The 26949-nt window shown below is 32.8% G+C and overlaps 1 protein-coding gene across 13 annotated transcripts in view; it reads left to right on the forward strand.

The window, feature by feature from the left end:
• Window positions 1–26949, forward strand: part of LOC118198603 (muscleblind-like protein 1) — a 713982-nt gene that overhangs the window by 387634 nt on the left and 299399 nt on the right. For 2 of the 13 annotated variants that reach the window (XM_035370329.2, XM_085807970.1), the window contains exon 1: window positions 1835–2200. The exons of 10 other annotated variants lie outside the window; for them this stretch is intronic. The gene's annotated coding sequence lies outside the window, so the exon portion shown is untranslated. Of the gene's footprint in view, window positions 1–1834; window positions 2201–2236; window positions 2259–26949 lie in introns of those variants that run through there. One more of the 13 variants, XM_085807965.1, reaches the window with a different exon arrangement.

Consider the following 26949-nt stretch of genomic DNA (forward strand, 5'->3'; position numbering starts at 1 on the left):
ACACTTTTTTCAAAATATTCTAATCCGATTTTTGTTAGCATATAAAATATGAAACAAAATTACTAACAAAATTATTAATTAGAACCAATTAGCAATAGACCTTTAAATTCATAATTTTTAATTAAACACATTCCTTACTCAAGGATACGCTTTGCGCCACTCCGTAGCATGTTACCTCACTCTTTCCACGCGATTTCTCTGTTCTTTAACATTTTGCAATCTGGAAATCGTACCAGATACTATAAGACTAAATTTTTTCTGCTATAAACTGCCTCGTATTCTATTACTCTTTGTATCCTTTCTTTAGGGGAGGTACAAGCAGTGATAGTACACGCCCGCAGTCTCTCTAGAAATATTCCTAATCCCCCAATTTTTTTTTTTTTTTTTTTTTTAATTAAGGAAGTCAGCTATGGTCATGAACTGAGTAGTCGAAATTTTCCCACTAGACACATTCCTCTGACCATAGTTTCAACCCAAAGTGCTACTACACACACAACACACTACACCCATTTCAAATTTTTTACTATTATTTTTGTTATTATTGTAGGGTAATGTTAGATTCTGTTTACTAAATTTCTGCGACAGAACTTGAGGATACCAGTTATTCGTCTTAAATTAAATTTTTCTTAAATTATTTTTATATATATTTATTTGTATTACAAGAACCTAATGTAAAAGAATTGTTTTGGCCATAAAATTAAATTGAAACTTTGATTTTATCAAGCAATACTAAAAACCAGTTGCTGTTTAAAAGGAACAGGATTTTTATATTTAATTGTGTTTAAGCATCCCACAGCAATCAACAAGTTGTCACGCTAATTCGCTTGTAGAGGACCCTTAATTTTGTCAAAATTATTATTACATTGTATAAGGTATTTCTCCCGCCTTCTCAGCGAGCCTTCGTGGTGTAGTTGTCTGCACGCTCAGCGCGTAATTGAGAGGTCCGTTTTTCGATTCCCGGAAAAGACATTGCTAATTTTTAATTAATTTTTAATTAAACGCATCCCCTCTTCAAGGATACACTTTCCACCATTTTGCGCTGCTCTGCAGCATGTTACGTCATTCTACAATTTCTCTGCTCTGCGAAATGTTTTGCCCAGTCGTCAGTCAGGATTAAAATGAAGAATTTCCGAGCTTATAAATACTACTGCAATTAGTACACATCACTCTTTCGCTGCTTGTTCTGCCAAAGAAAGCCACGGCTTTTCGCTAAGCTTCTTTCTATGTTACCTAAAATATAAGCTGTGTATATAAAAATCGTGGAACGCGTTTAACACCCTTAGTGTTGTACCAGTTTAAGTGAAAAAAGGATTTCAGAATAATTGTTCCTGATCAAAATAAAAATGATAACCAGCAAGCCAGTTTTGATTCCGCTCCACTCATCTAAAAAAAATATTTTGATCAAAATTTTATTATTATTTTTTCACAATTGTATTTTCATTGTTTTGCTAATGCTTTAATGTTTTCTTTTAAAAAAGGCTTTTCTGTCGCCTAGCCTTTTTTTCTTTGAAGGGGGGAGGAGTATGTAAGATAAAAAATATGTAAATCAGGTTTATAATTTAATTTAGTAATAGCCTCTTAATTTCGCATTTTTAATTTGGGTATTTCTTCTCTGTATTCTAAAAATAGTAACTTTTCTGGATTGCGTCATTTCTAGATCGATCCATCTTGCATGCCTTGCGTAGTGCTGATGACGTAGCTAATTCGGAACCTGAACTCAAAATTTCGAGAACTGAAAACTTTATAATCTAAACCGAAACCTCCTTTTCGTAAGCCTCCGTATTAGATAACTGCGCACTTTAGCTTCATCTCTCTTGCAGTTAAGAGGCTAGTTCGCTCCCTTTGCTTCGTCGTGATGCTAACTGCGCCGTTATCCAAAATGTGATACTCTGTATAAAAGTGTGGGGGTGTGTATTGCGCCCATGATCATGTGTGACGAAAATTATGTTTTCGGCAATTAGTTCGTGTCCAGCAATAGAAATTATGTTCGATTTGGCCACTTGTGTCTACAAGTCTCTCCTTCGAATGCCATCTTTCTAATTACTTTGTGAAATCTTTCTAAGTTAGAACGCAGAGGACCACCGCCAATCCGTTGCAGCTCACTTCAAGTCAACCATATTACATATTTAGTATATCTTAGTTGAGGGAAAAATAGGAATTATCGCCGCATATTCAGGCTTTCTAGACTGAAGTTGACTGGGTTAGTGCTTGCGATCTCTACTGAATTATCATTTTATTTTTATTTCGTATCTCTGCAGGTAAATAGTCTATTATAACATAACAGCTGTAAGGTACTCCAAATACCTTGATTTTGTTCTGGTTAAATGTAGTAAGGAACTTCAATTATTATTATGTGTCAATATCTTAATTGCCCTGAAATTATCTGATAATATGCAAAACTTTCTGTATGCGTAAATACTAAATATACCAATCATATGAACATCATAGAATACAACCATTCTTTATTAATTTTACTTATTAAATATTATTATTTAATATTTTAAGTATTTTAATATTTAATATCACTATATATTTAATAATTTAACTATTAATAATTATTTAATTTTAAACATTTTAGATCAGAATATAATAATCTGCTATTAAAGAAAATAAAAAAAAAGCTTTTGTTAACAACTGTTTTTAATCATAATTTTAATCCCGTGGATTTCGTTTTGCAAAACCCAAAAGAAAATTAATTTTTAAATTTTTTTTATTTTGAAATATGATTTCTCGAATTGGAACTTAGAAAGTAGAGGTTATAATTTCTTTCACAGAGGAAACGTTTTCACGCTTTTGCGCTCATTTATGAATGTTTCATCATCAGTTCCGTAAGATAAGGATGAAGAAGAAGCGGTAGAATTTTCATAGGTTACAGGAGTGTTATCTGTTGAAAGTTTTAGCATGAGTTTTCCATTACTTTTCACAAAAGAATATATATATAGTTGAAAATAATTTATAAAAATAATTTTGTACAATTGTTTACATCATTACTTCAGAAAGGCGTTTTAAAATTGAGGTTAATGATGTCTCAAAACGGCTTTTATTAATCATTTGAAATATCCTATAGTTTTATGTATATATAATATATTCAGGCTCAGAAGCAATGACGAGGAAATCGGAGGCAAAGGCAGATTAAATCTTCAGTTTTGTTAATAGCAACATGTTGTGGCTACACACAAGTCGGAAAATTAAATGTGCCTGTTCCAAAAGGCTTACATTTTTGATAACTTTGTAGTAAGAAAGCAGCAGCAGACAGACACAGCAGTCTAGCTAGGCCAAAGCGTGGAAAGCAAGTACGTAATGTTCAGGAGATTTTGATGCACATTAAATTTGATACAAAAAACACAGTAACTGATGGTTTAATAAAATACGAAAATTATAATTCAGGCGAATTTGTTTCTGAGTTTGGGTGCAACATTAAAGCTTTTGTTAAGCATTTAAAAAAACACTGGCAAGCATTTCGAAAAATATTTTAATAAAAACTGATTTGTCATGAATTCTATGTTATTGCAGAAATTGCTATGCTTAGAGTGGCCAGACATTTGCGATGCCAGTTCCAGCCAACACAGTTTTGATAATTTCAAAAAACTTCGTTAAGTTGTATTTCATCGAAATTCCGAGACAAAAAATAGCAATAAGCAAGCTATCAAAAATCATATGTTTCTTAAAGTACCTATCATAGGTTTCTTACCTAATCCTCTTCCGGCAATTGTATTTTTCTCGTGATTTTTCTTCTTCTTCCCCCTCTCCCCTTGAATTCGTTCTTTGTTTCACTGATATTACTTTTTCTATTTGTCATAACCTTTAAAGTGGTAACCTTTATTGAACCTTTTTGCAAGTGCCTTTGCATTATTTATAACGGAAAACATGCGCTTTATTGCTGCACGTGTCCAATATCCACAGCCATAATAAATTATTCAGATTTAAAGGAAAAGAAAACTTGGACCATTGTTGAATTTTTCAGCTGTTGCAAACCTTTTAAATACGATATGTCATCAAATAGCTCACGATCATTTAATTCTTCATTGTTAAGGTAATTTCTTACTAAAAATTAAGCTTTCTTCTACTTCCTTCTAATCTGTTGTATTTTTCAGCGAGTCTCATTTAAAATTCTGTCTTCTTTGTTAAAATACTTTTCTACAAAAATTTAGCTTTCTTTCATTTCCTTCTAATCTATCGTATTTTTCAACGCTGCTTATTTAAAATTCTGTAGCTAACTGAATTACGTTGCTCATTTTTTTACGAAAAAGTACGAAGTAAGTACGAAAAGTAGCTGAAATAGAAACCGAAAACTTCTTTCAACCATACTTTAACATTTTAAATGTAGTTTGTATTCATATATCAAGTGGCTGTAAACAATTTTGATGCTTTGTATTTTGATGTCATATTTTATTTGTGTTTTTCTTTATGTAAATTTAAGTGGTGCCTGATTGTAATATTTATTGGGAGTGGTAAGTAAATTCATGTGAAATCAAGTGGGGAGTGTTACATATTTTTCACGGCATTCGGCTAGAGGGCGCTGCCTCTACAGTAATCGGCAGCAGGCAAGCTGCTAAGCGCGTAAGATATGGAAGGCAGAGATAGCCTAATAATATATTCTTAATTATTTAATTATTGTTGTTATTTGCTTACTCAATTATTGTTGTTATTATTTGAAGGAATATTCTTCCACCATTAGCGACAATGAATCATCGTACGCATATCATGTGATTTGTAAACCAAACTTGTTCATTGATATTCGTAAATTGCCTATGGACCGTATGATTTCACTGAAAAATTTTATAGAACCTGTTGTTCATTTTTTAACATATTTGGAGTTCTGATCTCGCAAAACTTAACTTTACACTAATAACACTAGCAAAATCTGCGTCTAGTATTTACAGTATATTGGATAATTTACAAAACTATAATCCGTTCATAAAATTTTCATTCAATTTTTCTTTTCCTTTTATTACTCAAACGTATTGATTTACAAAGAATTTAGTTGGATAAACTCTTGGGTCTCGGGACCATCTGTAATGTGACAAAATCACTGATCTGGAAGTTCACAAGCCTCACCACAGCTGGATAAACCATTAAGTAAAATAAGCATGTGCTTAGGACATCAAGAAAAGGGTGCATCTTAAAAATCTCCCTTTGCCGGTTTTACCTAAGAATGTATGCACAGATAAATCAAAATTGAGTATATTGTATATTGTAAATGTATGTGGGGGTACCGAAATCCCTTAAGTGCTAAGACTTCTAGCAGGCAGTTTTATTCACTGATGCCGGATTAGTGATAATCAGCTTCTATAAAAATATATTTTAATACTTCTATAAAATACAAAACTACACATCTGAACATTCGGATCGTTAAACTTTTTTGAATTTCCGTGCAGTATATTTTCACGCGAAAGCAGTACCTGTTGTAAGATGAACCCCTCTTTACTATTCATAAAGCAAAAATGCTTCTGAGCAGTTAAATTGTAGTATCTTTCTACTGTTGTTGAATAAGTACGAGCAAAGATTTGCTTACAATATACATTCTTTTTTTAAAACATAGTTGTTAAATATAAGCACATGTAACTAACTGATTATAGATGCAGTTTGAAGCGAAAAGCGCTTACCTATGAGATGAAATTTTAGACTTCAGAATTATATATAGATTTGATAAGCTTATAAATGAAAGAGAAATTTGTTTCGAAATCCTGTTCGGTTCTCAGTGGGTTAGCGATTTTTCCCTAATGGAACTGCTGTCAATTGGATTAGATAGGATTATTTAATTAAGCCTAAACGCACGAGAATTAGCTGCCTAAAGTTATCGGAGATTCTAACCACTGATTAGGAATTTTGCTTTTAACACTATTAAATAGATTCAAACCTTTACATTTTACTTTCGCACCATTCAAGGCTTAACTTCCAAATTTAAGTGCCGGTGCGCTGTGGAAAGTCTTTCCAGAAACATAAACAAAAATAAATAAATAATTAGTGATTAAAATTAAGTTAAATGCAAAAATGTAAAATATTAATAAAATTAGATCTGTAATAAATTTACAAATCACAAACTAATATAATATAAACGTATCATAAAAATTAAATTAATAATAAAAATCTTAAATAATATCAATAAAAATGTTGATAAAAGTTACTTGTTAACAAAACCTATTAAAATAAGAATAGAAGTAATCAAAGAATAAAAAAACTATAATAATAATAATAAAATTAAGTAGATAATTAAAAAATATTCTTAATGCCGCAAATGCTTATAGAGTCTCATTCTCATAAGTTGCATAAACTAACGAGCTCTAAAAAGACTGTACGAGGAATTATTCTCAGGTCTTAACGCAACATAAAATTCAGAAGAAGGGTGCAAAGAACCCATTATTCAATCACATATAGTTGAACAGATGCCCACGCTTGGCTGACATAAAGCCAACACTTCTGGCTTAACTCAAACAGGTAATGTTGAACTTAAAATATAATAAAATTAGCCTAACGACTCACAAAATAAATTAACGCACAGGAAAGCTCTGACTCGTAAAAGCCGGCGAAAACAAGCTCAATGGCTAGAAGCACTCAACGCTACAAAATCAAATTGCAAGAAATTCAAAGTAACAACGTGGCCTTCAAGCAGGCATAACACGCTCTAAAATCATCTTCCAAATGCTTCGCTTAAATACCACTTCTTTCTCACTTAATTTGAATGCACGTGCGCTAACTCATTAGCATTCTGGTAGGAAAGCGTCAATGAAAACGAAACTGAAAGGAAAATTGATTTAACTAGAAATTAACTGTTAGTCATGGTCATAATTATCAAGTGTATATATTATAAATTAAATGCTTTTTTTTTAATCAGAAGCGATCCTAAAAATTAAATTTAAAGAAAGTTTCTTTTATTACCTTTAAAATGCTTAGTGTTTTTTTTTTTTTTTTTTTTTTAAAGCAGTTTAGTGATAATTTGAAAGAAATATCTTAGCATCAAATAGAAAGCCAGACTTTGGAAAGTTCCTGTTTGGCAGCTGTCCTGCTAACCATGGTAACGATAGCTGTAATGATATGGTTGAGTCCCTGAATTGCTTTTTTTCACTTTATATTCCTTTATCGTGTTTCACGTCCTGAAGATTGACTTGAATTACCATCTCAGATGAAAATAAGGTTTCGTTTGTGATGACACGCGTCACGATCGTAATTGAGGGAGCGTCGTAAAGACCCTGAAGTGCCTATTTTTAAAGTTATAGACTGTAGTATCAGTATTAGTGTAACTAACTGCTGAAATGAGTAAGAGAATTTTCTGCTAGCATTGCGATTCCATTACATAACAAACTTTTAGAGGTAAATTGTATTTGGAGCTCCGCCAAGCTTAGGCTGATTTGTAAGCACATGCAATATTACCATTACATTATGTAAAAATTTAGAACACGTGAGAAAGGGAAAATACCAGAACCTTTAAGAACTGAAATTTACATCACGAATTGAAAGGTGACCCATCAAAAATCGCGAAATTGAATACGGGCTCTCTTTTAAGAGATAACAGAGAGAATTTCTTTGTAAAAAATAAAATTTAGAGTATATAAAAATTATGAATTATATTATACGCATAAATTAGAGAAAATTCTGAAAATGATACGCTACTTTTCTTGCATGAAAAAAAAAAGAAATACCTCAACAGAAAATACTTCCGAGATGTTATTAAATGAACATTCTTCGAAAATTTGCTTTTTTCATTCGTGAAATATTTTTGGAAGCTTATCTTCCGTTCTTTCTTTTTAAGTTAACTCGCTTTTCTCATCTTTCTACGCTTTCCTTTAGAGAAAACTTTTCATTCTTCCCCGTGATGGAAAAATGTTTGTTGTTCTGTATTTTAATGTTTTATTAGATAATGTCAATAAGAATATGTGTTTTATTTCACGATTCCGGAGGAAGCACTTTAGATTGTGATCTTTGCGGCTGTTACGAAGGTACGTTACGAAGGTAACCAATGAGATTTCGCATGTCTAGCATCAGTTTATAGATTGTGTTATAGCAGAAAAAGATTATTTTTTATTCATTTTAAAGTTATTTTAAATCCGTTGGGGTGTATCACCATGAGAAATTTGAAAATCTCCAAGAAAACTCATTTGCTTGCTGTCATTCAAACTTTGAAAGAAAATTTAAATTTTATGAAATATAGCGAAAGACTTCGGCTTTGTTACTTACCGTCTTTATATTCTGTTTGCTTTATCCAAAAACTTAAAAATTTAACGTTCTTTATCATTCTGAAGTAAGCATATATTTCTTATTGCTTGAAATCTGAAGGTTCCGTTGCGAGAACTGCGAAGGTATTTCATTTGCATTTCGTTTTCAAAAGATTGGTGTGTCACACATTGCATTTACAAGAGCTGTACATATCTGAGTAAAAGGAATGAAAGAAATGATGCATTCCAAAATGTTTTTTTAATGGTTAAATTATTTTTTGAACCAAAAAACCTGAAGTTTGATTTTGCCACTAATCAAACGTTTTCACTCAGCATGGAAAAGTATTGACCACTCATGAAGCGCGGTATTACAAAGGCAAATTGATAAGAGGAAGATAGGAGGTTAATATTTTTTTATAAATTTTTCAAATTGTTTGTTTGGAGATCGAAAACAGATTATTTTATTAGGTTGTGCGCTTTCCAGCTGTGAATAAAATAAGAATTATTTCTTAGTCTTCTACTTCCACAGTTAATTTCTTTTCGAAAATTTATGTGTTCTATAATAATAATAATAAGTAAAAGCGGAGCCTTATAGATCTAGTTTTTATTTTCTTTACTTAAAATATTTTCGTAATACTCCTTGAAAGTTAGGTAAAGCATGAAAATATTTTAACTTGCACCACTATTAAAATAATTTTAAAAAATAATTCGAAACCAGCTGATTTGCTTTATTAAGGCATGCAAAGGCTATGCACTTAAGAGAGGATAATCTCATGATCGACTTTGTAAAGGAGAGGAATTCGTATTCATGATACCCATGAGGAAAACCTCGAAACTGCGTATGCAGCCAGTCTGATTTCAGGATTCGAACGCGGTTCAAATTACCAATGTTCAGCATTCTTATCCACTACATGGGTGTCCTTAGATGAAAAGTTAAAAGAGGTTTGGCTTATTTCATTATGACAAGGCATTCGAGGGCTATCTGCATAAGGGTTGGATGTCTTCGCGGAGGACATTCTAAGGGAAACTGGCTCGTATACTCGTTACACATGAATTAAAAGAGGATACCAACAATTTTCTGAATGTTTCTTTACGAAGCATCCTTTAAAATTTGTTTTTAAACAGGAATAGATAAAAAGCAGAAGTGAAAAATTTCACCTGCATTAAATTTTAAGTGATAAAAAATTTCAAACATAATATGATTAACTAGTCTTAACTTATTCCTAATCTATAAAATTGCCAAAATTTTCGTGATTCCAGAGCTTTATTGAAAACGTTAAGATGCTGAACTTTTAATATACTAAACGTTTTTACTAAGCGTGTGAAATAAGAGTAACTTGCTAAAAATACAGCATGTTAATCACTTCACATGGTTTGTTTTTCAGTAAGTGAAGCAACTCGTAAACTTACCTAATCATTAATGAACTTAAGATTCATTAATTACCATTTTAGGTCAGTAATAGAAAACGAGATATTAATCTAAGAGTAGTGGTATGATCTTAATTTTTTATAAGATTATGGACAGGACTTAGAATAATCTAGGAAAATATAAAATTTAATTACTCATATTTCTTAATTTTAGAATACTTAAAAAATGTGTACTTTTGTTTTGCCACTTGCTATGGAAGTCAGTTATGGAATCGGAATATGTTACCAAAAAAAGACCCCGGGAAAATGACGTTCATTTGATTGCGTTTATCTCAGCTTTGGCGAACAGGAATGGTTTGTCTGTGTTCTTGAGAATTCTAGGAAATAAGTGTTGTGGTCACGTAGTTTCTGTCGTCTATGAGGTGACGCCCAAGACTTTTAGGAAAAAGCAAGTTCTTCCGAACCTTGAGTTCTTCCATTGGTGGTCCCTGCGGGGATCGGTTTCCATGACAACTGTTGCTAGGCACGCCGAAGGGTCGATGACTACTATCCGTTTCTCGAACTCCTATCTTAAGTATATAAAAAATAAAAGGAAAACTTTTGCCTAGATAATGAGTTAGATTTGTATTGTGCCGGCACTTCATCCCTTCATTGACCACTACAGAGAAGGTTAGTGACATGTATTGGTGAAAGATTTATTCATTTATTCAGATTGCGTTTCGCATTGTCTGTTAGTGTGTAACACGTAAGTTTATGTAATAAATCAATTTATAATTTACATTTTTATGTTGCAAAGTTATTTTTCTTTAAGCTTTTATTTTTCATTTTAAAACTCTCATATATCACCGTAATACACACAGAATTAAAAAAAAAAAAAAAAAAAAACTTAGTTTCACGAGTGAATCCTTTTTATTTTATATCGCTTTTTAAAGAAGAAAATAACCTTCCGTGCATTACCGAAGCAGTCGTACATAATACTAATCAGAAAGCAGCTAGCTAGATTTACTGCATATCTTCGAAACAGGCCCTTTAGCGGCCGAGCGGTAAAACCGCTGAACACTGGTGTCCAGCACGGGTCCAGGCAACACCCGCTAGACTTATGTATCTAGTGGGTGCTGCTCCAGGTCCTAGCAAACGAGCTAGCTACTGCTACATGAGGGGTTTTGTGGCTCTGCATGTGACGTGAGCCAGTTTCCTTTAAGATGTCCTTTCCTTAGTAAGGTAGTCCTCGCATTTTTTGCCGTAAGCTAAATAATTTAATTCTTTAATATAATTGTTCGATCAGCTGCTAAAAATATAAGTTTTTCCTAAGAACTTTGTGCGAAGACATTGTTGGACAGGTAATTGACTTGTGAAGCAATGATTATATTCAATATAAGCACTTATAATGGCTTCCGAAGTAAATACATGTTGCGCCGTAACTGGGTACAGATTAGCTTCTGAGAATAAATAAATGCATTTGTTAGTGGTCTCAAATTGGAGGCTGGCGGGCCGCATACTGCTTTTGAGAGAATTTTACACGCCCCTCGAACACATTTCAGCAATGTATTTGTTGTAAATACGGTTTTTGTAGTTATAGAGACACAGAGATTAGGACAGACGTTATCTGCGGAAAAAAGTGATATAGTGAATAGATTGGGATGTTGATGTCTCTGCATGCGTGTATGTGTCTCTGCATGCTAAGGTGGTTGTGGTAAAGTGAGAGAATTTTTCACATAGGCACAATCAGTAAATTTAAATTGCCAGTCGGGGTTGTTGGTAACGCTTCAGTATACTGGCGTTTACGGTTTTTTTCTCAATGAGTTCGCTCTTCTGATATATACTTCAATGAGTGAGTCAATAGCTATTTAAAAAGGGAATCTATGTGCACGGGTCTGCATATTTTATACTTTCATTTCTTTAAATTTTTTAATAAGGTTTTCTGTGGTAAACGTTTTTTTGAGGTGTTAGATCATAACCTGATGTTTCAGATTACCAGTTCTCTTTCCAAAATTTAATTTTTCAAGAAATCTTAAACCAGTAGATTGACAACTATAAATCAGCTGATGAAATAAAGAAAAAAACCTGATAAATTACAGGAATAACTTAGAACGGAAACCAGCAAACTAGAGAAAACAAAATTTTTGCTTTTCTAACCCAATATTTTCAGTCGGTAGGTTTGTGTGATTGGTTTTGCTACTACTACAGGATCCATTTCCAATTACTCTCTTACAGCAAACTGATCATTTCCCCCTGTTTAATAAATGATACAAAACATACAACGACAACTTTATGTTTTTGATAACATTTTATATATGCATATATAGTTTTCATTGTTAAACTATAATTTTGAGCATCTAAAATTCCGTCGTATTTGTACGGCACAGGTAAAATTGTACGATTATTTTTTGTTACTATCCAGTTTTGAATAATATTGTATGATTTATATTAATTTTGCATTTGAGATATTGATTCACCTTCACAAAAAAAGGAACGGCCTAGGTTCATCCTGAAATGCTGTAATTTTTTAATGCTTATTAAATCATTCTTAGTGTTAACTTGATGGTTGTCAGATGTTATCGATTCTTATCATACTGAAAAAAAGACTTTTTTGCTTATCTGTTAACTTAGTATTTTGAAGCTTTCAAGTATTAAATAAAGTTTATTGAAACACCTGTTAGCTGCGCTTTATTTTTGGGTTATCACATTAAAATTTGCTCTGCTATATTTGTTGCTTTTAATTGCAGCTTTTACTTGCAGCTGGATTTTCACCTGAGTCGTAGGTTGTGATTTAATGCAAAATAGTTAGTTCACAAGAAAAAAAATGAAGAAACCTTAATTTGTAACAGCTGGCTCAAAACTGCAAATAATTTAAAACATGTAGTCACCTAAGCTATAGGCACTTGGAGGTATTCTCTCAAATCTCAGCTTTCACTTACGCAAATGGTTTTTCAACTCCTGGTCAGCCAACAGCACAATAGCAGACACAGAACGAGGAATACTTCTCGAAATAAGATCTAATCTCTTTATGTTTAAGCATAACTTGCAGTTAAAAAGCCGCAGTATTCTCAGATACGTGAGATTAGCTCAAAATAGGAGGAGTTATTGCGTCGGAAGCTAAAACGAAGAGGAAGATATAACAGATTTCTTAACCTAACTTTTAAGAAGATAATACAATTGCCATGAGTTATCGAAAACACTTTTTGAATTCGCAAACTGGACTTTTTATTCCCATTCTTCAAAATCTCTTAGATAATGATTTTCGTACCAGTTTCAACTATTTATTCGTTTTCACACACTTTTGTTTTAAAAATTTTGCTTTTCCGTTTTTTCTAATAGATGCCACTAAATATTTGATTTAAGAGCTCAGAATCAGTTCGCTTAGGCAGAAGCTTGAACTTAGGTAGAAGATTGGATTTTGAATATTTAACAAAGTTTTCTGCAGACGATTAAGAAGATAGATTTTTCTTGACATTAAAATCAAAACGAGATGAATTTTCTATTTAAAAAAAATTAAAGTATAAAAATATAGTTTTTTTATTTTGGAGGTTGCATTAAACAACCTCTAGAAACAACCAACTGAAATATGAACGTAAATATCTAAACTTTAACGTGTTTAAAAGAAAATTTATAGTCTGAAGCAGTAGGACTATTATACGATTACCTCTAACCAATATTTGATAAAAGAATTTGAGAGAAATATTTATTATATTTAGTATTTTCAAAGTTTTCCGTACAATCTTGGCCATATTTCATATCTGTGAAATTTTTCAAAACGTACTTTAGAAAATTCAATTTAAATTTTTGGATTTTTAGAATATTTCTTCATTTTGTAATCATAGAATTATATATGAAATCCCACTTTAAAAAAATTCCAAAATTTGTGTTTATTGAAATATATTTTAATTTCCATACCTTCTTTACATTTTATTATAAGTTTCGGTGAGAAGTACTTACAGAGGCAAATGCACCTAAAACTTTCAGCTGTACTACCAGTTACTCTTATGCAGGCTCTCCGTGGTAAAATTTTGATTTAAAGTGGTAGCCTGAGGAAACCAAACAAAATTAAGAAAATTTTTCATAATTTTATCTCATGGCGCTCTCAACATCTAGGTAAATATTGCCGTCCTAGCCGAAAGGATTGAAATCTATGATAAATAACGTATGTAAATCTTGTTGGATTTTGTCCCCTTTTTCTGAAGTTCTTTACAGCATTTATTTAACAGCAATATTTCAAATGGATTTGTCACAGTGCTGGCAAGAAGATTCAGATAAGTGCGTTGTTTTAATTGAAATTGTAAGAGACAGTTATTTTCTCGACAGTGGCATTGCTAACTGAGACTTTTAAACACGTAAAAGCAAACTTCGCAAAAAGTACATTTTTAGGGTCGTTTTGCATGATAATGGATCACATCACGATTAGAAGTTATTTAGATTCTTAAATTTGATTTTGTTACCGTTATTATATCAAAAATAACAGTTTTGAAAATTGCAGACTTATGAATAGGCAAGAGCGTCATTTTGAAGAAGGAAAACTTCTGGATTTTTTTTAAAAAATGAAGATTAGAAACAGTTTGCAAGTTATTTCCAAACAAAGGATTTTAATTTTGCAAACTGCTGAGAAAATTAATTCCTCTCGTATCATTCAAGCATATTTTTTAAAGGTAGATTTTTGTAGCTGGCTTAAAAAGCCGCCGGCGCCTGTCTCATAATCCTGATTGCAATATTGATACAAAATTTCCTTTGGTTTTAGGTAAAAATCCTACTCGTACAAGTCTGATAAATAGTTTGAAATTTTCTAAAAAAATTTAATCCTTTCCCGAAGAAAAAAGTTTCCAAGAAAATTAACTGAAAAGTAGTAATCAAGTAGTAATGAATATATGCCTCTTTTATTTACTTTACTAGCAATGACTGCACAGGGAAAGTGTACTTCTCGTTCAGTCATTCAAAATATTTATGATAAGGATTTTTCGTCATTTCTTCTTAACCTCGGACCAGTTGTATATGTCAGTCTTTAAGATCATTTCGGACCCATTGAAAAACCCTCATTAAAGCCGTTATAGTTTGTAATCGTATGCGATTTTAGACTTTCCTTTTTATTTCCAGTTAAAGACAAATAACAAATAGTTGCTATGCTAGATTTCCATCAGATTTATTTCAGGTAATAAAAATATCTGACGAAGATATGGATGGGATAAAAATTTTGTCAAGTGTTAAAGCTGTTAACATTCTAGCCACTCATTCCTAATTTCTTTTCAAAGTTAAAGAGCTTTCTATTAAAAATAATAGTTCGTTATGATCCAGACGGACAAATTTAATGAATGGTTATATATTAATTACATATGCTATAAATGGAACCAAAAGAAGGCAGATGCAGTGAACATTGTTTCTGTCTGCTGGGTATAAGCAATAAAACTTTCAAAGAAATTTAGATCTGATAAGTTATATGGAGGCAGACAGCACGAAACATATGTGGCTTATTTCGCATCATATCTCGGAAATATTTTCTAGTGGGCCACTTTCTAATTTCCGTCTTAGTTGTAAATTAGACGCACATCCACACCTTTCGAAAGAGAATAAAGCAAAAGATGAAAACGAAGCATAACCAATTTGAATAATAAAATTATACAAAACTCTGTCTTTGATTAACATTAATTTTAAAGAGTGAAAAGAACTGTTTTAGATTTTGTTTAAGATGCTTTAAAGTTTCTGCCTTAAAAATGAGCGCCAATCAGAGGTTGAAGGGCCCACAAGCGGCCGAGCGGTAAAAGCCGCTGAACACTGGTAGTTCGGTCCGGGGTTCGAATCCTGGCGAACGGGCTGACTGCATGGGCGTTTTCGTGATTTTCCCCATGTGTAACGTGGTTACGAGCCAGTTTTCCTTAAAAAGACCTCCACGGGGCATCCCTCCCTTTCCGTGTAGTGGGCGGAGCACGTAAATAAGTAAACAAAAAATCAGAGGTTGAATTTTGCCTAATCTTATTGTGGCTTTGAAAGTCTCCCGAAATCACGGAAGTTCAAAACTTATGCACTGAGTTGCTATAAGAGCAAAACTGAACCAAGTTTACAAGAGAAAAAAAAAATCAGAAAGCTTAAATTGACCCTCACCCCGATGGTTCCAAAAGAAAAAAAAAGTTTGATGTAATGTGGAGACCTTGATGGTTGCATCTTTCTGTCGACGTGTGTAATAAAGTTGTTCACTGGTTGGGGCTTGATGAAGACAGATCGGAATGAAGCCAGAAGGAAGCACTTAAATAAATAAATTACAGGAAAAAATCGAATAAAATAAAATAAAATAAAAATCCTTTGTTATCTCATTAGGGTCGTCAGAAAAACAATTGTTTCGTGTCTTGTTTAGTCTTGTTTCCGATTTAAGCATTTAGTTGCGCGAAAATCTTGGAAGGCGCGTCAACTGCCGTTTAAAACCACACGGCTGATGAGGAGATCGGAAAGAATGCCTGTAATTTTACCGTTATTTTTAGAAAGAAAAGAGCGGATTTACGATTACCCTGAGTACTAATCAGAAAATTTTAATTCAAAAGTACTTAATAAAGCAAATGTATTTGCTTTGAATAACATGCCTCATTTTTAAATTCACGTTTGTAAGGTACGCAACTTATCCTTTTCTAAGTAAAACCATGCGTTATTTTGCACTATTTCGTGTCAGTTTTCATAAACAACATCGTAAAACTTGACAGCTTTATGGAATTACTGTACCTTTCGTATTTATGTCCTTAATAAGTGACTAGGAATATGCCATTGTAGAATCATCAGGTTTGTTGAAGCAGGGGGGAAAAAAAAAAAAAAAAAAAAAAAGTGCAATGTTCCTGCGGGAATTTAAACTCCGGACCTCCCAATGCTAACCGGACGTGCTTTCAATTACACCTCCAAGGCAGGCGGTAAGGAGGCAGAAAATTCCTTACTTCTTCCCCCACATAAAGGGAGGTAGTGTGAAAAAATACCAGTCATTCATAAATTTGTTACATAGGAATTAATTAAAGATGCGGTACAAATGAGTGTATAACGTATTATAGATATTCCAATTAACCTTTATTGTGAAAAACGTAGGCAACAGTGTAAGAGGCCTTTTAGCATTTAAGCGTAACATTTATTTCACTTGGATTTAAATTTACTATTCCCAATAAGTGCTTTAAATTCTGTCGCCACATTGAGTGATGCAAATTTGCAGTGGAGTATTTTATGCATGAACAAGTCAATTAAGTTCAGTATGCTAATGAACTCCTGAAGCAAACATAAGCGGGCGCGTGGTGTCACAATATCTCAGAGTAAACTAGTTGCCATCTTTGACATGAGAACAAACAGTACCTCGAGATAAAGTCAATAACCGTACACGAGAACCTTTAACAATGGATCACTTTATCTCGAGATCTGATACGATTCGAGAATATAGACAAGCAGAACAGCACTGAACGCTAAGATGAGGTTGATTAGAACCGAAGCTACAGAGAATCGATTTTTCAGAACTTGTGAACTCGTGGCAGGTGTGCCAGAAAAGAAGAGTTGCGCAAGTATTAAGTATCATCTGATACAGTGGGCAAGCTGTGATTAAGCGAATTATTGACCGTAGACAAGATTAATAGACATAGTTAACGAGTAATTCGTATGTAAAATGAACTGCGTTGGAGAAGATGTTGGTCTGCAACATCTACGGAGAAATTGATAATGTAATTAAGCGAAGTATGTTGGTTGGTAGGGGTAGTGTTAGAACCGCGATGCTGTACAGCTTTAAAATGAGAGTTATTCTGTTCAATATATTATGGCTTAGAAAATATTTAAACTAGAGCCGCGATACTTTTAAGTTTGAAAATGGCAGTTATTTTCTGTAGAAACTGCATTTTGTCTTAGAATGTATTCAACACTTTAAGCCTTCTTTTTTTTTTTTTTTTTTTTTTTTTCTTAACAGAAAAATAAAACTTTCATACATAAAGCAGAATGCGTTTCATTGCAGTCATAGATGTAATTTCGAAACTTTACATCTTCATTTTACTGAAAATGTTTTATAATTTATGCATTTCAAGCTGTGTCGACTGTGTAACGTTTCGAAATACGTATTTTAAGTACAACAGTTATTCTTTTCAAAACACGTTTGATATACATGGAATCTAAAATTGACCGTTAATTTAAGAAATCCAAAATTCATTTCTTATAGTTATTTTGGAATTCGAGTAAATTGTATTTTAAATTTTTTTTTAACTCTTTAATGTGGTATGTGATAGCGAGTAATTAAATCTTAAACTGATTCAAGTTCTTTGAACGCTTAAAGATGTTATTGATGAAAATGCGTGGGGATTACAATTGTTTAGTTTAGTGCTGCAAAGTACTGGAGGTTAAAAATGCGTGTTACCTGTACATGAAACAAAAATGAACCCTTTAGAAATATATAGGAGTTAATTTTTTTTTAATCTAAAATTTACCGCTAATGGGAAACGATATAAAACATTTTCTGCTAAAATGCGCAAATTACTTTATTTATTACCATACAGCTTCGAAGGCAGCTGCCGTGGAGTGATACACCTTCGTAAAGGTTTGGTTGGGGTAATTTAATTACGGCAAAACACACTAGGGCTATCTGCCTAAGCGGAGGGATGCCTTCGTGGAGGACTTTCTAAGCCTTCGTAAAGGAAAGATATTCCTGTTTGTGTTACATATGTGTCTGGGGGAGAGAATTATGAAGAAACCCTAATAAAACAGATGGTTCTGCATCTTTTGCAATTGACTGCTAATATTCGTCAACACGATCAAAATACCATACTATTACAGCAGGTTGATCTTTCATTTCCTTTGTTTTTATTGATTTTTATTTGGCAAAACTTCATATTTTGGAAAAAGAAATGTGATGCGATGTTTGTGGAACTATATGGAAAGTAAAAATGTCGTAGTAGCACTTTTAAATGGCTTACACCAGCGGTACCCAACCTTGTGCTCGCGAGAACAAGTGTGCTTGCCAGCCCGATTAGGTACTATGAACAAAAAATATTTTTAAAATAATCATTCATTTATATTTCTTAATTGTTAAAATATGGTAAGCATTTATAGTCATAAGAGATATCTTGCAAGACGTTATAAAATAATTGATTTCTGACTAATGAACTTGATAGCGAACATGTAATCTTATTGTTTCATTCCGATGTTAGATGGCTCAGCAGAGGAAAAGTACTTCAAAAATTTGTAGAACTTCTTTCGCCAATAAAGCATTTTTTGGAATTCGGAAACCAAAGTTATAAAGAATTGGACGATAATAATTGGTTATCCGATATGTATTTTCTCACAGATATAACACCTAAACTGAACAAACTGAACGAAGAGAAAAGAAAAAACCCTTTTTCAATTGACTGGGACTGTAACTACTTTTCAGATAAAGTTAAATTTGTGGATAAATCAGATGAAAAAAATAATTCACCCATTTTCAGAATTTATCAAGCCATATTAATAACCACAAGGCTATAGAAACAGAGGAATACTCGGAAAACCTAAATGCACTGAAAAATAATTTTGAACTCCGCTTCTCTGATTTCCATAAAGTTCAACTCATCTCAAACCCATTTGTCAAAATTAATATTTCAGATGTATCACATAAGACTGGAAATATGTTTAACAAAAGTGTGTATGTTTTGGAAATGTGCTCGCGATAGGCCAAAGGTTGGGCACCACTGGCTTACACGATTAAGGAAAAAATAAGATATTGTTACGAATTTTGTAATCCATTACTTTCAAAATTTGGAATTTAGAATAATCATTGATCTCTTAATTTTGAATTCAATAGCAGCGTTACTGCTGGTGGAAAAGAGAAGGTCTTGATTTATTTGTAATACTTATAGTAATACTTGTATTACTTATAGTTATGCCTATAAGTGATTTTAAATTCTTGCTCCGAAAATTTGCCCTAGTGTTTAATGAACATCTTGTAACTTCGAACGCAACTGAAAAGATTCTTAATGCTTCTTGCTTATTGTATGTATTCAGAAGTAATATTTAAACTTTCTAAAGACTATGAAAAAGATCGTTTCAAATATCTGTATGAAGCGCTTCGTTTTAGACATTTTTTCTGCATGTTGCAGCTAAATATTTTTATCTAACTATCACGTTTTGTTTCGTTCATAAAAGGAATTTCTCGATCCTAGATTCAAGACGATTATCCAAGCAGGTGAAAAATACGCTCTTGCGTTCTCTTCTGAGTTTTTATCTATAAAGTAAGGAAGGGGAAGTGAACACTAAGGCATTATTTATAGTTTTATCGGTATCGTGACCATTCGACATTAAGCATATTCTAAATGGACGCTACCAGGTGTTCTGCAGTTACTTTTCCCTATTGCCTGCTAAATAAGAATATGTTTCGGATAGATTCCGTATTTTTCTACGTCAATTAATAAATTCTCGTTCCATCTGTTCGCAGTTATTTGAAAACATTTCTTATGCTTACAGCAGAGAAAATATCGAATCCCATATTTATGTTCTCTCGCTCTGAAATATGCATTTCCAGCTGTTAGTGTAATTAGTGTTATGAACTGTGTTATTTAAATATGTGTTTATGAACACCTTCCAGCATTGGTTGTTGGTATATTTTACTGGAAAATGTTCTTTGCAAAAATGGAAGGACCACCAGCAGCCGAGCTGTAGTTGCTGAACACTGGTAGTTTGACCGAGGTTCGTTTCCAGGCAAACGGTGTGGCTGCATGGACGTTTTCTTGATTTTTTAAATCCGTAACGTGGGTACGAGTCAGTTTTCCTTCGAAAGTCTTCCTTGTAGGCATTAAATGCTTTGTCCTAATCAAATAAACCGAACTTTGTAAAATGGGCATTTCTCTTCCTTTTGGATCATAATAAGTATCCATGTACACATGAAAATACAAAATATTAGTAATCCTGCAAAACAAAACCATCAGTGGCTAAGTAGAGTTGGACTGATCCACCTGATATTCATCCCGTGTTCGATTCCCAGTGGTTATTGAGATTTTGAGGGTATGAAAATTTCCACCTTTCCCACGTAACGCACCCACATACTACAGTGCATTCATAAGAGCAACTTTTGTTTGCAAAGACTTTTATGAAGGCGTTCCTATCAAAATGGAGGCCACCTCATTGTAATGAAATACGTATGTACCTATCGTCAAAGTAAATTTCATATATGCGTATCTGATGTAAGTTAGTCTTTCTAATTATTTTATTTCGTAGGGGCTATCAATTACAAAAAAAAATTAGATATTTACAGAAACTTAACTTCGGGATTAATCATAATACTGAGGCTGTTAGAAAAAGGTATTTAAAATTGCTGCTCTGAATAGTAATGCATAGTTAAACCTAACGAACTAACGTACTGCATAGTAAATTAATGTAATATTATTAATACTAATGATGATAACACTGAGCAACACATTTTTTACTTTTAGTTCGTCGCACGAATCAAACTACTTAGGCATAACAATGTTTTTATTGCTGAATTCAGATTCGTAATTGGAAAGTGTGTATGGTGTATTGTGAACATGGCAAAGCACACTAAGGCCTAAGGGGAGGAATGCCTTCGTGGAGGACTTTTTTAGGGCTGGCTCGTATACACGTTACACATGGGGAAAACCACGAAAACGCCCATGCAGCCAGCCCGTTCGCGGGATTCGAACCTCGGACCGAAATACCAGTGTTGAGCGATTTTACCGTTCGGCCGCTGGTGGGCTTCTCGTAATTGGGAGGACTTTTTACAACATGCATTCGAAATTTGTATGTAAAAGTGGGGAATAATTTAGATTTACTGGCGTATAGTTGCGTAAAGAAATACTGTTGCAGTAATGGCCAATTTTAGTATTTCTTTATTCTTGTTAACAAACATTTTAAAGCCAGCACAGATATAAAGTGGTGCAGTAGGCCGCCTGGTTCTTGAACAGCTTTTTATATATTTTAAAGACCTTGTTGTAAGAAACGACAACATATGTAGCTAGCAAAAGAAGCAGTGAGCAAATATAACATGTCTAGGATTATATCTCAGTTCAGAATGATTTAATTATAGCTTTTTTATAGCTGGTCAATGAGAACTTAGCTTTATTTTGACTGGTCAATGAGAACTTTCTAAAATTATTATTGGCTGAAGCTTTATGTAAATATCCGTGTTATTAGCGTTATGCAAGAATTATATGATTTGGATTGATTTTGAAATGGCGCAGTTTAGAAAGTTACAGTTTTTAAATCATAATGTGGATTACCGATATTAAAATAGAGAGTTAGAATATTGTGAATTAAAGTTAGAATTTTGCTTTACATGCTATTTATCTTGCATGTGCAAATGTCTAGAAAAATGCACAATATCCTGCTCTTCTTGGCCTGAAGAATATCTGTCTTAAATGACCAGATATATGATTATGGTACTAATAAGGATTCGTTTTCATTATTAAAATCTACAGCCTGATTTATATCAAAAGTTAACGAAGAACCGGGATTGAAAAATCGAAACCGGAATTAAGACAAAAAAAACAAAAGAAGAGAGAGAAACCTTTCTCATTTAAACTTGAATTTATCCTTATATGATTAGTAATATTTACGTACTACTGAACCGAAGAGATCCAGTAGCATCATTTAAAATTACTTATTGTGTGACAAAATCTTGTTCACGAATGAAAGAATAGCACCTATAAGGAGAAATTAGATTAGTTGTGTTCTTAAGCTGATATATGTTCATTTCTAATTCAGAAGTCAAACAACAAAAATCAGTTTTTGTTGTTTGACTTCTGAATTAGAAATGAACATATATTAGCTTAAGAACACAGCTAATCTAATTTAATATAATATTTGCAACAAGGCGTGTTATTGTGTCTTAATGTTCATTTCATTTGTTTGCATGCAGTTACATTGTAAATTTTCAAAATGTTTTATTCTAAACTGACCTAGAATTATGTAAGACTTCTAGATGCCCTTCCCGAAATTTTACCCATCATCCTTTTCAAGTGAAATTGCGTTCCATATTTCCTACTTACCGCTATCCATTCTTCACTGCTGCCTCCTTCAGCTGACCTGGGAACTCGATTTCTTTCTCTATTCGTCGAATGTCCGAAATTTCGGGCAATAACTAAAAGTTAGTGGCCGGGCGAAAGGAGCAGCCGTCTTCATCCGTCGAAATAAAAGCTCCTTTCGTCCTTCCGGGATTTTCGGAGAGATTTATTCCTCCCCAATGTCCCGTAGGAAGCCAGAAGGACTTACAAAATACAACCAATTCTTTTTCAGCTCTCGAAGCCTATTGTCATTCAGGCGATTTTCAACTCTGTTTTCCTAACGGAACCTGCAAATCGGAAGTGAATTTAGAGTTTAAACAGCTATAATTGGCCACAACTGTGTAAATTATTTCTGAAATGGTAGCTCTGGGGATTAGTTTTTCATTTACCGGAGAATATGACTGTTTACCTAACTGATTTGGAGTTTGGGACAGCGTTAGCAGTTTTCATTTTTATAATATTTTCTGCATTGCGATCACATTACAAATCTGAGTATTTTTAGTGATAAAATTATAATTATATCTTTTTTTAATTGTGTTCCTATATCAGTATAAATTCTTTCATCTTCTGTCTTGCACTTGGGTGCATAGAAGTTGGTTTTGTTATCATAAGTAAGCGTAATTTTATAGTGATTCGCTACTCTAGTGTATAGTGAGTCTCTACATATAATTATGTTTATTCGAGATACTGACGTAAAATTATTCAAGGGTGAAGCCTCGACCTACCTAGCCGAATCTATGTTTAGCCATAATGTCGTACTTTACACAGTCTGGGCAACAGCAAACTTAAGCCAGCCATGCTGCGTATACATATTAACAAATTGTATTACAAAATTTTCGAGATATTACGTCACCCGACTAAACTTACGATACGCTAAGTTATCTAACACAAAGTTCGCTACTAGCTTATCTGATTTGACTGTATTAGGACTGTGACTCGGCGTGGCGCACAAATGCATATCCATTCTCTGGAACCAGGTTGTTTTATTGTGTAAGTTAGAGCATTTAAATTACGGAGAACACATATCGTTATCTACCCGTAAGGAGAGTCTTGTCTAACGATTAATCTGGACTGTTAAAATCTTTCATGGGGCAATCTTCTGAGAATAAAATCCGAGATGATTCTATTTTATTCGTCAACGATAAGCATGTTTGCTATCATGAGTCTGTATCCTGGTAGGGTTCGCTATTATTTACTAGTATGAGATCAGATTTGTTATTACAACCTAATGCTTCTTTCGTAACTGTTAAGAGTTTAATCTGTGGAAGATGAAATGCGTAATAATGTATAACATTGCCACTTTTCCTCATAAAAAACTCACTAAAATTTGAAATTTTGATGATATATTTTAAAAAACTATAACATCAATGTATGTAAAGCAGAGTATAGGGTTATTATTTGACACTAACCCAGTTATTTTGATTTGGATCTTTACTAAAACTTCTCCTTTCCGTTTTTTTCACTAGAATGTAAATGAAGTAGGTAGTATTTAAACTGTGGCTTTTGGATTTACGCTTACGCACTCTACGTTTAGTTCCTGCCCACTTTGATAGTTATAATTTTCGGCTTGGAGTTATTCGCTGCCGACAAATTGATTTTGATGCGCCCGTTAAAATAACTGAACCAACTTTAGTAAGATTTAAATTGTGCGGGCTTTGACATACTTTACAAGTTTAGCTCAAATTTGACTATTTCTGTTTAGTTTCCTCGCCACGAGTTGTGGCAGATATTATTAGCACAAGAAAGAGTATTTATATTTTACTTTCTATTTAATAAAAAAAAAAAAAAAACGTTATTCAAACCTTATCATGACTTAGTTATTTCACATCTAGCGATAGTTCGTTTCACGCCTGATTGGGGTTATGAGTTTCAGATCAAGTAAAGCCCCATACAGATATTGCGGGAAAGATTGTGAATGCATATCTCAACTCAGAACAGATATAGGAAATAATCCATACTTTATTATGCAACACAATGTTTTTCGACCACAGGAATAATTGCGTTATTAATTGAAAGTTAAATTGTCTGAAATATTTATAGCACATAATAATGCTCTAATATTTAACATGCAGAATTAACATTTCGGTCACGTAATCAGTATATATACTCAGCATTCTTTTCCCATGTTTATATTTTTCCCCTTAACGGAAATCCTGTAATCGCGAAAGCATGGGAATAAACATAGAGATTAATTTATTTTGAGGATTTAAAAATTAAGATGTCTTAAATTTCACATTTTGCTGACTTTGTAAACGTTCGTTACATCAAACGGCAGAGTATGAGTTTTTAAATTGTTTTATTGATGATTTTTTTCAATACTTCTTTTTACCGTCCAAGACGATTGTGACGGTACATCACTGTCGTCTAATATAGTATGACTATAATATGTAAGTATTATTGAGTTTGAGTAATTATGAGATAACTAAAAAGGCATTTTAAGATTTGAAATGATGAGACGCTCTTCAGCAGTTCAGTTTCTTTGTCATGCCTGGAGTCCCGTGTCTCTAATGATTCTCATAAATCTATACTTTCCTCCATTTTAACGACCTGCACCTTCATATTCTTCCACCATTAGGAATATAGAGAACGTCGTAAAATGTCTTCTAAAAGGAATAAAATAGAGCCACGAAGTAAAACCCTAACGAACTCGGCAACGACTCCAGAAAGGATTTTATGACCTCTGTACCGCCGACATGTGGCTTGGAATTATTTAAAAAGATAAAGAGCATCTCCGACCGCCTAGAACGATTGTGATTTATTTCATCTTAGCTTTTATTTAGCGTTGCTTCTTTTCTAAATTAAATATTTAGAACCAATGTTTGTAATTACACTAATGTTATTTATTTCTACGCAGTAAGAATATTTGTGCGTTTTTTAATAATTTACAAGAGACTATTCATACTTCCAAACATGGCTGATTTAAGACATTTTTCTTTATTATTGAGAAATACAATCTTAAAGTGAATTACACGTGGTTATCTTCATGACCATCTTGATTATATTTTTGTCTATTTTGTATCTTAATGACAATACGATAGATGAACGAGACAGGCCATCGGGGTCATGTTAGCAGGACAACAAGAAAGAGCAAGAATGCGACGCGTCTATGATGAAAGTTGGATTCACAGTTGAAGGTCCTCAGGTTTTCTATTGGTTGTTATTAATAAAATGTCCTAAATAAAATGTGGTATTCTTCTCTGTAACTTCTCTAGAAAGCTGTAAGAGTTACAAAATCCCTGAAATAACGTTTAATCATCTCGTTCATTTATCGTATTGTCATTAAGATACAAAATAGACAAAAATATAATCAAGATGGTCATGAAGATAACCACGTGTAATTCACTTTAAGATTGTATTTCTCAATAATAAAAAAAAATGTCTTAAATCAGCCATGTTTGGAAGTATGAATAGTCTCTTGTAAATTATTAAAAAACGCACAAATATTCTTACTGCGTAGAAATAAATAACATTAGTGTAATTACAAACATTGGTTCTAAATATTTAATTTAGAAAAGAAGCAACGCTAAATAAAAGCTAAGATGAAATAAGTCACAATCGTTCTAGGCGGTCTGAGATGCTCTTTATCTTTTTAAATAATTCCAAGCCACATGTCGGCGGTACAACACTAAATACTCGGCGGTACAACACTTATTAATTATAAGCCCACGGTTTACCCTGGTATCTAATTCATTCATCACAGCTCTAACGAAAGATATTTTTAATACGTTTATACCTAACCCTTAGCTATTTATACCACTTTTACACTTTTAAAAAACTGTTTTCAGATATAGCTAAATTTTAAATGTATATTGACCATGTATTGAGGAATTTTTTTGGGTTAGGATTTCTGGAATTTTCTAACATCATCTGTTTCACTTTTACAAGCTTCGTATTAGACGCATATATATTATAGGAACCCTATTCCCTTTAAAAGAGAATAATATGATTTTCGAAAATACTGAACTTTCTGGCACTATGATTTTCTGAACCTAAAGGTTGACAACTTTTAGCGACTTTTATTCGAAGATAGTTGAGAGTAATTTTTATTTTTTATATTTTGTGAATGTTTTTGAAGTATTTTGCAGATTTTTATATTTTAAAACTCATCTAAAAGAATCTAGTTTAAAAAAAAACACTTGTTTATTATAGTTCGTTTTAACATTTAATATTTGTAAGTATATCTTTTCATACTATACTGCCGATATTCGGATAGAATACTTCTTTTATCGTGTAAAAATATTGATTAGTTGCGTTCTTGTTGAAATTCAAGTGGCAAGACTGTTCTCTTCTCCAACCTTTTTCTTCCCGTTTGTTAGCTCTTTCCTCTGCCATTGTACAATCAATTCTTTTATTCATAGTGAATTCGCTTTTCGAATGGCCGTCCATGCTAGTTCTTGGGAATTGATTTACCAACTCATTTGTACCATCCAGCAGTTGTAGTATTTATCTAAAGC

Source organism: Stegodyphus dumicola, chromosome X1 (assembly GCF_044657685.1).
Source record: "Stegodyphus dumicola isolate Sdum_Otavi_A_Nest chromosome X1, ASM4465768v1".
NCBI lineage: Eukaryota > Metazoa > Arthropoda > Arachnida > Araneae > Eresidae > Stegodyphus > Stegodyphus dumicola.